The sequence below is a fragment of the Lampris incognitus genome, chromosome 10 (genome assembly GCF_029633865.1).
Source record: "Lampris incognitus isolate fLamInc1 chromosome 10, fLamInc1.hap2, whole genome shotgun sequence".
Taxonomy (NCBI): domain Eukaryota; kingdom Metazoa; phylum Chordata; class Actinopteri; order Lampriformes; family Lampridae; genus Lampris; species Lampris incognitus.
The window spans coordinates 55603871-55616172 of NC_079220.1; the positions used below are offsets into that span (position 1 = coordinate 55603871).

The following is a 12302-nucleotide window of genomic DNA, read 5'->3' on the forward strand; positions in this document are numbered from 1 at the left end:
ACTACCATCTTGTAAACCTTCCCTTTAACTCTTGCCGGTACCCTTCTGTCACAAATCACTCCTGACACACTTCTCTACCCACTCCACCCTGCCTGCACTCTCTTCTTCACCTCTCTACTGCACTCCCCGTTACTTTGGACAGTTGACCCCAAGTATTTAAACTCAAATGCCTTCGTCACCTCCACTCCTTGCATCCTGACCATTCCACTGTCCTCTCTCTCATTCACGCATAGGTATTCCGTCTTGCCCCTACTGATTTTCATTCCTCTTCTCTCCAGTGCATACCTCCACCTCTCCAGGCTCTCCTCAACCTGCACCCTACTCTCGCTACACATCACAATGTCATCCGCGAACATCATTGTCCATGGAGACTCCTGCCTGATCTTGTCCGTCAACCTGCCCATCACCATTGCAAACAAGAAAGGGCTCAGAGCTGATCCTTGATGTAATCCCACCTCCACCTTGAACCCATCTGTCATTCCAACCGCACACCTCACCATTGTCACACTGCCCTCATACATATCCTGCACCACTCCTACATACTTCTCTGCAACTCCTGACTTCCTCATACAATACCACACCTCCTCTCTCGGGACCCTGTCATATGCTTTCTCTAAATCTACAAAGACACAATGTACCTCCTCCTGGCCTTCTCTATACTTCTCAATCAACATTCTCAAAGCAAACATCACATCTGTGGTGCTCTTTCATGGCATGAAACCATACTGCTGCTCGCTGATCATCACCTCTCCTCTTAACCTAGCTTCTATTACTCTTTCCCAAATCTTCATGCTGTGGCTGATCAACTTTATACCTCTGTAGTTGCTACAGTTCTGTACATCACCCTTGTTCTTGAAAACCGGTACCAGTATGCTTCTTCTCCTCTCCTCAGGCATCCTCTCACTTTCCAGGATTGTGTTAAACAATCTAGTTAAAACTCCACTGCCATCTCTCCTAAACATCCTCATGCCCCCACAGGTATGTCATCAGGACCAACTGCCTTTCCACTCTTCATCCTCTTCATAGCTGCCCTCACTTCCTCCTTGTTAATCCACTGAACGTCCTGATTCACTATCCCTACATCATCTAACCTTCTCTCTCTCTCATTTTCTTCATTTATCAGCAGGGGAAAACAAAAAAAATAAATTTTTGCTTTTAACATTTTGCAGATTCAAAATAGTACTCGAGTTCCCAGCTTAAGTTGAACAAACAGTATGTGGTCTTTTACTTGGCTGTTTACATTTGTGGGTAACAGTATGGGGAACATATTCTAAGTAAAAAGACTTAATTTCGAGTAATTTAACACTATGAACAGTTGTAGTTTTGTGTTTTGTTATGTAAGAACAGACCATATTCATTAAGTGTTAGTAAGGGAGAATAACTCTTCTTGTGGTACTACCACCTTCTAAAGGCCATACTAAGCAAAGCATATCGAGATGGTACTACTAATAAGCAATAATTCTGAGGTTATAGAGGGAAAACTCATAGTTAATGGCTTACTGGTTGTATAATAAGGCCATGCAGAATAAGGCATTAATGAGTACGTAATAAAGACCAATTAAGAGCCAATATGTTGCTAAGTTGCATGCTAATAAGCACCTAATTAATGGTGACTATGTTCCCTATACTAAAGTGTTACCCATTTGTGAATATAAAATGTACCATATGAAATCAAAAGATTTCACAAAAAAGGTTTTCCCCTATCGATTTTGTTTCATTAAAAAAATCCTCTTTACACAAATAACAGGGTTCCGCGGGGTCTTAAAAAGTCTTACGTTTGGTCTAAACTGTGTCTTAAATATGATTTTGATAGGTCTTCTCTAAGTGTGTTTGAGGGAAATGTCCGGGCTGCAACCCAAGCCCTACAGTAATAGTTCCGCTCCAATAACCCTCATTGAAAGAAAACAACATGGAATCAACAGTCACTACTCCGCAGCCCCCCCCGGTCAGTTTATGGGTGAACACCGAGCTACTGTTGTGTTTGTGTCGCTACATTTGCTCTAAACTGTGTCTTAAATATGATTTTGATAGGTCTTCTCTAAGTGTGTTTGAGGGAAATGTCCGGGCTGCAACGCAAGCCCTACAGTAATAGTTCCGCTCCAATAACCCGCATTGAAAGAAAACGACATGGAACCAACAGTCACTACACCGCAGCCCCCCCCCCCCCGGTCAGTTTATGGGTGAACACCGAGCTCCCGTCGCGTTTGTGTCGCGTAGCGTGTGTGACGCTATTAGTCCGCGCCGAGAGCTAAATGAACGCTAACGTCTTTAGCTTCTGTGTGTTGCTTTTCTAACTCCACGGGGAAGCGCAAGTTCAACTGCCAGTGGTTGGAGAAAAGCACCGTCCACCGGTGGTAACCGGTGGGGGGGGGGGGTGTTTTTGAAGCCCCGCTTGCAAACGGCCGCCATCCGCTCGGTGTTCGCCGCCGCTGCGGCGACATCAGGGATACTTCGCCTCCGGGCGACGCTCGGGTCCACGCCGGCCCTGAAAGCGGAGGTGCTCCGGGCGCTCAATGCTGCAGCTAAACACCGTTCCTACAGCACCAACCGGCGAGGGCGTAGGTGACTTTTGTTTTTTTAGAAGCATCCCCCCGGATTCAAAATGTGTCTACTTTCTTCATCTCTCTTACTATCCCACTTCTTCTTTGCCAACCTTTTCCTCTGTATACTTTGCTGTACTTCCTCATTCCACCACCAAGTCTCCTTGTCTTCCTTCCTCTGTCCTGATGACACACCAAGTACCTTCCTAGCTGTCTCCCTCACTATTTCTGCAGTGGTTGTCCAGCCATCTGGCAACTCTTCACTACCACCCAGTGCCTGTCTTAACTCCGGCCTGAACTCCACACAACAGTCTTCCCAACTTCCACCATTTGATCTTCGGCTGTGTCTTCACTCGCTTCCTCTTCTTGGTCTCCAAAGTCATCCTACAGACCACCATCCGATGCTGCCTAGCTACGTTCTCCCCTGTCACCACTTTGCAGTCTCCAATCCCTTTTAGATGGCGCCTTCTACATAAGATATAGTCCACCTGTGTGCACTTTCCTCCACTCTTGTGCGTCACCCTGTGTTCCTCCCTCTTCTTGAAATATGTATTCACCACAGCCATTTCCATCCTTTTCGCAAAATCGACCACCATCTGTCCTTCCACATTTCTCTTCTTGACTCCATACCTTCCCATCACCTCCTCATCACCTCTGTTCCCTTCACCAACATGTCCATTGAAGTCCGCTCCAATCACCACTCTCTCCTCCCTGGGTACCCTCTCCACCATGTTGTCCAACTCACTCCAGAATTCTTCTTTTTCATCCATCTCACATCCAACTTGCGGGGCATATGCGCCGATAACATTCAGCAATAAACCTTCAGTTTCCAGCTTCATACTCATCACTCTGGCTGACACTCTCTTCACCTCCAGCACGCTCTTGACATACTCTTCCTTCAGAATTACCCCTACCCCATTACTCCTCCCATTCACACCATGGTAGAAGAGTTTGAACCCACCTCCGATACTCCTGGCCTTACTCCCCTTCCACCTGGTCTCTTGCACACACAGTATGCCTACCTTTCTTCTTTTCATCATATCAGCCAGCTCTCTCCCTTTACCAGTCATAGTGCCAACATTCAAAGTTCCAACTCTCTCCACCACATGCCTACCCTTCCTCCTCTCTAGCTGCCTCTGGACATGCCTTCCCCCTCTCCTTCTCCTTCGCCCAACAGTAGCATAGTTTCCACCGACACCCTGCTGGTTAACAGTACCGGTGGCGGTTGTTGGTAACCCGGGCCTCGACCGGTCCGGTATGTAAGTCTTATTTATGATCCGCATATTTGATTTGGCAAAGATTTTACGCCAGATGCCCTTCCTGATGCAACCCTCCCCATTTGTCTGGGCTTGGGACCGGCACTAAGGATGCACTGGCTTGTGCATCCTCAGTGGTTGGGTTTAACTGTTACTCAGTAGCACTGACTGTTATTCGGTAGTGCTGTTATTCAGTAGTATTGATTGTTATTCAGTAGCACTAACTGTTATTCAGTAGCACTAACTGTTATTCAGTAGCACTAACTGTTATTCAGTAGCACTAACTGTTATTCAGTAGTACTGACTGTTACTCAGAAGCACTGACTGTTATTCAGTAGTACTGATTGTTATTCAGTAGCACTGACTGTTATTCAGTAGCACTAACTGTTATTCAGTAGCACTAACTGTTATTCAGTAGTACTGATTGTTATTCAGTAGCACTGACTGTTACTCAGTAGCACTGACTGTTATTCGGTAGTACTAACTGTTATTCAAGCAAGCAAAGACTTGATGAATTTGCATTCAGTTGACTGACTTTGGCCATATAAAGGAGCACTTGCTGTATTATTTCTTGGTGCCTGTGAAGGGTTGCTCTTCTAGTGTTACCCGGCTCAGCAAATTAGGTTTCTCTGATACTCACACATTTGTGAAATATAGCCCAGACACGCTGCTTTATGTGTATGAATGGAAACTGCACATCAGCTGTGACTTCCGTAAATGCTGCCTGCTGTAGTCGACAAGGCACACACACTTACACTTAACACACACACACACTTACACAGAATACATGGAACCACAGTGTTAACATGTCAAACGCAGGGGCGTACTGTATAGTGCTATAGGAGCGCACCGGAGCACAGCTCCATATGCCTGTATTTGTGGTTTTAATACAATCTTCTTCTTCTTTCAGCTTGTTCCCTGTTTCTCAGGGGTCGCCGCAATAGATTGCACAGTTTTCATCGGTACCCTGTGAGGGCACAGCACCAATGGTGGCCGTTGTCAACCCGGGCCTCAGCCAATCCCGTACGGAGCCTCAACTGATCCGGTATGGTCTTGTCAATCCACATAATAATTTGGCAGAATTTTACATCGGATGCCCTTCCTGACGCAACCACTAACCCTGTGGACGGGGGCACAGGTAAAGCGCTGGATGCCATCCCAGTATTCATGGACTTGCGCCCATGCCTGTCACTATTGAAGTGTGACTGCTACAATTTGCTGCAGCAGTCACACATTAATATAGTATTACTATGATATGAATATTATATGTACCGCTATACGATGCCAGTTGGTAACATTTGAATTCATCTGCTGATTGATAACAAGTCACTTTGGACTGAAGTGTCTGCAATATGAGGAAATGTGAATGCACATGTAAAACAGTTTTTAGGAAAAAAAACTATTGTCAGCTGCCTGTATATCGCCTGCAATTGTGTTTTCTATGAACGGGGGCGTCTGATAACTGGCAGGCTAGTTAGTATTTCCAATCCTATTATGTCACATGTGAATTCATATTTGGATGGTACATTTGCATCAAATCTATTACAATGTCTGTTGAAACTGCGTGTGCGTAAAAGAAGAGATTAGTCCCTACTTTGACCGCTGTTTGCATTTTTCCCCACAATGTGATATTTTCTTCATTGCATCTGCAGTTTCTTCATTGCACTTGACGTTTAACCCCTCCACCTCCTCACCATGTCCTTTTGTGTTGTCATCCAGACTGCTGAGATGCTGCAGCACATTTTCCACGGGGACCTCCTCGGCTCCTTCAAACTCTCCGCCGATAGTCACCAGGCACAGCCCCGACCAGCGCGCCCCTGAACCGGGACAGACACCACCTCGCCCGCTCCTATCGCTTTCACCATGGGCGCCGCCATTCATTCAACGACGGAGAGGGAGCTGTGTAGTGGAAATGCACTGCAGACGGAGGTGTAATAACAACAATACAAAAGTCAACCTGCGGTTTTAATACAATAAAGCACGCTATTGAAGACACGTGTCCGCCCCATCTTTGTACTTTGTTGCAGTTAGGCAATCTTAATGTTATATACCGTTGGACTGCAGCTCACTCTACCAACTCATCTTCATGTATGTGAGAGCCTAGTCCTGCGTGTTTGTTGATAAAGCAGTAGGAGAAGATGTTCGGTCTCAAAACCATCCGTTTTATTTAGCAGTAAATGGATAAAGCATACAGAGCTCTGGGTCTAGATCTTCCTATCCCTGACAAACAACCGATTGTGTCAGTTCACGAAGTCTGACTCTCTCTCCTTTCCCTGACCCAGTCTTTATACTATACAAAGTGTTGACTGAACATGGATGTGTGGTCTTCTTTGTGACTGGTCCGTTCATCTGACTCCATTTCCGCCTCACTGATATCCGGACTCCAGGTGATCTTCTTCTACTTCTGCTGTGACCTCCTTGTTGCAGCTGCCGTCGTAAAATCCTGTTCCTATTTCTGAAACCACAGATCACAGCACATCTCGTCTCTACTCCCCCTTGGCCACAACACCCTTGTTGTTCCCCTTCCTATTCAGAGCCGCTAACCTTATCTAAGGTCAGCGACCCTCACTCTTTTACCTTCCATGGAGATAGACACTCTCCTTCTTGGGACATCTTATCCTTTTATTGCCCCCCACTTCTCTTCCTATACTTTGCATTCCTCTGTCTGCTAACATACTCAGTACCTTTCCACTGCCACTATAGACCCCCTCATGTCCTTGTAACAAACCCTGTTCCTCATGCATATGCTTTCCCCATGATTAATATATCCTTACATCCCTTATTCCAATCAATACGTTGTAATCATCCTTATTAAACATCACACCATTACATTTATCTACAAGTCCCCCTTTTGGTCTCATATCTACAAGTCCCCCTTTTGGTCTCATATAAATGAGACCAACCAACCAATCGGGTTCAAACATCACATTCAGCCTCTGTGTCACTGCCCAGTTCCTCACACCCTCCGTCCTCCATCAGAGCCACCGTCTCCGTCTCGACTTGAGCCATCTGATGGGTGGATAGGGGACTCTTCTTTTCGATGGCAGTGACGATCAACCTTTCAAACAGAGATCTGATACAGGGGATACGACAGCATCCACACAACACAAGTGCAGTCATCATGCCTAGCAGGGACAGAAACACAGACACCATCACACCTTTCCACTTCCCAAACCACTGTTCAAAAATTCCTCCCAGTGGGTCGTTTATACCTGCTCTGGCCTTCCCTCTTTGCTCTGTTGTGGTGTTGGTTTTGAGCTGTGTGTCTGTCTCTGATGGCTGATTCCCACGTCAATACTGGAGTAACTATTACTATAGAAATGACCCCGCACACTCCCCACCACCACCGTTTGGCTCGGTGGGGTTTTCTCGTTCCCTCAAACATCTTAATCAACATATATCAGAAATTCTTAGCAAGCAAAACCTTCTTGTGTTCTGGTTATCAGCTCCTCGTATCCTAGAAAACCCTTTTCTGGGAGAGCTTTTGAGCTTCTGTAGTAACATCAGAACATTCTTCATTCCAGTCTTGAGTAAATCGTGGCTTGCCTGAGTATCTGCAAAAGTGATAGCTATAATAGCTGTCGGCACAGATAGTGGCTCGTGTCTTTACACCTATTCAGAGTCAACTGTGGTGTTTCTTATCTGTTCCCGTGTCCTAGCGGGTGGACCCGCTGCTGCACACTGGCTCCAGTGGTACCAGCTGTCTCCTTTGCCCTGTAGTCGGACCGCGTGTGATGTCCTCTCAACCACCTTGTATGGCCCTGTCCACCTTGGCTCCGACCACTTCCTCTTGATCACCTCCAGCAGAACCCAGTCTGTGATGGGCGGTGTCTGTCCCTCTAGGTTCCCCTCTGCTGCTGCAACCTGTTTTGAGAAAGCTGACACCAAAGCTGTTAGTTGGTCATAGTAAGGTTTGTACTTCAGCGGATCTCTTTCCTTTTCCGTGGTTGGGATTCCAGCTCCCGGTCCCGGGAACTGCTGCCCTGTTGTCAACTCATATGGCGTGAAACCTGTGATGGAGTTTACTGAGCTCCTAACTGACATTAGAGCTAGGGGTAGGGCATCCACCCAACTCATTTTTGTTTGAGCACACACTTTTCCTATCTTTCCTTTAATGGACTGATTCATTCTCTCCACCTTTCCCTGTGATTGGGGGTGATACACTGTTCCAAACGCATGTTTCAGTCCCAGGGCCGCTTCTACTGCCTGCAGGTCTTTGTTCTTAAAATGTGTGCCATTATCTGACCTGGAAACCCATGCGTTGGTATGTATTGGTTGATTAGGAATTTGATTACCGTTTTGGCATCTTCCTTTTTAGCAGGTACTGCTTCTGGCCAGCCAGTGTATGCATCCACGGCGACCAAGAGGTACCTATACCCATTTACCCTTTCCAACATGTCAGTGTAATCAGTTATGATTTCTTGACCTGGCATTTTTGGCAAAGGACATTTTCCCTCGTGTGGCTTCACTGTAGCCCTGATATTGTATTCTGTACATATTTTACATTCCCTGATATGGTTCACAATCATTGCGGGCCAAAATGGATGCCACCAATGGGTCAGATGTCTCTGCATCTGTACCTTTCCACAATGTGTCAGCCCGTGTGCCTCCTGTAACACGGAAGCCACTGACTGAGCTCCACCTGTATGGCTCCTACCACGTATGCCGAGTCTGTGTAGATGTTTACTCTTTTCCCTTCTGCCCATTCTAATGCTGCTATCCTTCCCTGTAATTCAGCTAGCTGCACTGATTCTTTTCCTATTACTCCCCCTGTCACTACCTCCTCAAACCCTTCATCTGTTTGTCTTACCACTGCATATGCTGCCTTCAGTCCCTCCGTGGGATGTCTGTAGCAACAGCCATCTGTGAACAGCACTTCCTCTGGGTCAGCTAAGGGTTTTACCCGTAAATCTGTTCTGACCTTAACATCTTTCTGTACTCTTTCTCCACACACATGTGGCTCACCTTCCCCCATGTTATCTGCCATGTTGAGTCCCTCGTGTGTGAACGTTATGTGTGGTGCATTGAGGATTTTTTCCAACCTTGTCTGTCTTAATGATGTCCTGGTGAATGCTGCTGAGTTCACATAGGCCACTATGCTGTGTGTTGTCAGGACTGTTAGAGCATGTCCCGTGACTATGTGTGCTACTTTTTGCAGAATTTTTGCTACCCCTGCTGCATGTCTTGTGCATGGTGGATGTCTATTTTCTGTTGGATGGAGTGTCACATTTGCATACATCATCACCTGCCTACCTTCCCCCTTTTTTCTGAAAAAGAACACCATTCACTGTATGTGATTTTTCTGAAGCATCCAGATAGAAGGGCTCTTTGTAGTCAGGCACTGCCAAATCAGCAGCGTTTGTGAGAGCCTGTTTGAGGGAAATGAAGTTATTCTCTGCTTCAGTGGTCCATTGTAAGCATGCGGGCAAATTTCTCATCCCCTGCTCATTGATCATGGCTCTTAAGGGGTGCGTGAGTTCCCCATATGATGCTATGTACTGTCTGCTATAACCTGTCAACCCCAGGAATGAGAGCATGTCTTTCACTGTGACCGGTTTAGGATGGTGTAGAATTGAGGATCTATGGGCTGGGGACAATCCTGTCCCTCTACTAGAGATAATTCTCCCCAGGAATGAGACCATCTGTCTGCAGCACTGGAGCTTGGTTTTAGGGATTTGGTGGCTGCTAGGCAGGAGACATGATCTGAAGCTGCCAGAAGGATGTCATCCACATACTGAATCAACACCACCCCTTTCGGGAGGGTGAGATCAGTGAGCTGCTGTTTCAGAACCTGATTGAACAGCCCAGGAGACAAGATGAAACCCTGGGGAACCCTTGTATACCTTAGCTGTTGGCCTTTATAGATAAACGAGAAGATGTCTCTCACATGGTCAGCTAGTGGTAGGCAGAAAAATGCATTGGCCAGATCAATACAGGAAAACCATTTGTGTTCTGGGGACAGTGCAGACATAGCAGTGTATGGATTTGGTACTGGGGCTGTAGGAGTTGACACAATACTATTGACCCGTCTAAGGTCGTGAGCCATTCTATATATCTCTGTATTTTGCTTCTCCACTGGTAAAATAGGTGTGTTCCAGCCAGATGCTGAGGGCTCCAACACCCCCCGCTGCCAACAGTCCCTCAATAGTATCTGTGATCCCTGCTTCTGCCTCAGGTTTGTGGGAGTCCTGTTTCTGCCAGATCTGAGTGTGAGCTGTCAATTCAAAAGAGATTGGATCAACATTCTTGCAGCGTCCTACATCAGTTGGGCCTGCTGACCATAACGCCTCAGGGAGAGTGTCTATCATGCTTGCGGCGTCAGAGTGATCAGCCTTCTCTCTGCCATGAAATCTCTCTATTTGTCTATGTTCTAACAGCACTTTGTCAGCCGTCTTGTGCATGATCCTGTAAGCCTTTTCGGATGGGGAGTACTGTAATTCAGGGAGTTGGGTCCAAACCCAGTCTGTCAGTGCCATCAGATGCTTGCACATCATCCCAAGATCTCTTGCCTGGTGTTTAACATGCACTGCTAAGGTGATATGGGGCACCGCCTCTTCAGACATCTCATACCACTCAAATTGTTCTGGTGTCAATTCAACAGCAGCTGCCACACCTTCATTCCCCACTAGAGTACAACTAGACAATACTTCCCACTGTGTCCCTTCAATGTCATTGTAAAAAGTTTGCTGATAAATTTCATCCCCATCCCTATCATAGTACAGAGTAACATGGAGGGGTCGGTGGGAGGGGAGTAGGGATGTAGCATTCGGACCCACATCCGCCACTGATAACACAGAGTCTGTACGCCTTTGCTTTGCTTGCTTCCCGGTTCTAGGAGTCCCCAGTATATATCTGCCCAGAGTCCTTCAGGCGTGGGTGAAACATCAGCTGACAATAACATTTGAGAGCTGGACTGGATCATTGACAGAGAACAGTTCACAGAATACCCATTGGGAAAAGTCACTACCAGTCCCTCTGGCCCACAGATGACTGATGCCCCGCACCTCACCAACATATCCCTATCCTGTGTAGATGTTTACTCTTTTCCCTTCTGCCCATTCTAATGCTGCTATCATTCCCTGTAATTCAGCGAGCTGCGCTGATTCTTTTCCTATTACTCTCCCTGTCACTACCTCCTCAAACCCTTCATCTGTTTGTCTTACCACTGCATATGCTGCCTTCAGTCCCTCCGTGGGATGTCTGTAGCAACAGCCATCTGTGAACAACACTTCCTCTGGGTCAGCTAAGGGTTTTACCCGTAAATCTGCTCTGACCTTAACATCTTTCTGTACTCTTTCTTCACACACAAGTGGCTCACCTTCCCCCATGTTATCTGCCATGTTGAGTCCCTCGTGTGTGAACGTTATGTGTGGTGCATTGAGGATTTTTTCCAACCTTGTCTGTCTTAATGATGTCCTGGTGAATGCTGCTGAGTTCACATAGGCCACTATGCTGTGTGTTGTCAGGACTGTTAGAGCATGTCCCGTGACTATGTGTGCTACTTTTTGCAGAATTTTTGCTACCCCTGCTGCATGTCTTGTGCATGGTGGATGTCTATTTTCTGTTGGATGGAGTGTCACCCTTGCATACATCATCACCTGCCTACCTCCCCCTTTTTTCTGAAAAAGAACACCATTCACTGTATGTGATTTTTCTGAAGCATCCAGATAGAAGGGCTCTTTGTAGTCAGGCAGTGCTAAATCAGTAGCGTTTGTGAGAGCCTGTTTGAGGGAAATGAAGTTATTCTCTGCTTCAGTGGTCCATTGTAAGCATGCAGGCAAATTTCTCATCCCCTGCTCATTGACCATGGCTCTTAAGGGGTGCGTGAGTTCCCCATATGATGCTATGTACTGTCTGCTATAACCCGTCAACCCCAGGAATGAGAGCATGTCTTTCACTGTGACCGGTTTAGGATAGTGTAGAATTGAGGATCTATGGGCTGGGGATAATCCTGTCCCTCTACTAGAGATAATTCTCCCCAGGAACGAGACCATCTGTCTGCAGCACTGGAGCTTGGTTTTAGGGATTTGGTGGCTGCTAGGCAGGAGACATGATCTGGAGCTGCCAGAAGGATGTCATCCACATACTGAATCAACACCACCCCCTTTGGGAGGGTGAGATCAGTGAGCTGCTGTTTCAGAACCTGATTGAACAGCCCAGGAGACAAGATGAAACCCTGGGAAACCCTCGTATACCTTAGCTGTTGACCTTTATCGGTAAACGAGAAGATGTCTCTCACATGGTCAGCTGGTGGTAGGCAGAAAAATGCATTGGCCAGATCAATACAGGAAAACCATTTGTGTTCTGGGGACAGTGCAGACATAGCAGTATATGGATTTGGTACTGGGACTGTAGGAGTTGACACAATACTATTGACCCGTCTAAGGTCGCGAGCCATTCTATATATCTCTGTATTTTGCTTCTCCACTGGTAAAATAGGTGTGTTCCAGCCAGATGCTGAGGGCTCCAACACCCCCGCTGCCAACAGTCCCTCAATAGTATCTGT

At 46.6% G+C, this 12302-nt stretch overlaps 1 long non-coding RNA gene across 2 annotated transcripts; it reads left to right on the forward strand.

Moving 5' to 3' along the window:
- The first annotated feature begins 2247 nt into the window (after positions 1-2247).
- Positions 2248-5781, forward strand: LOC130120041 (uncharacterized). 2 transcript variants are annotated; one of them, XR_008810872.1, is made up of 3 exons: positions 2248-2558; positions 4707-4934; positions 5516-5781. It is a non-coding gene; the product is annotated as an uncharacterized LOC130120041 (long non-coding RNA). The 2 variants fall into 2 exon arrangements; XR_008810871.1 differs by having other exon boundaries at positions 4707-4841.
- Positions 5782-12302: the final 6521 nt, after the last annotated feature.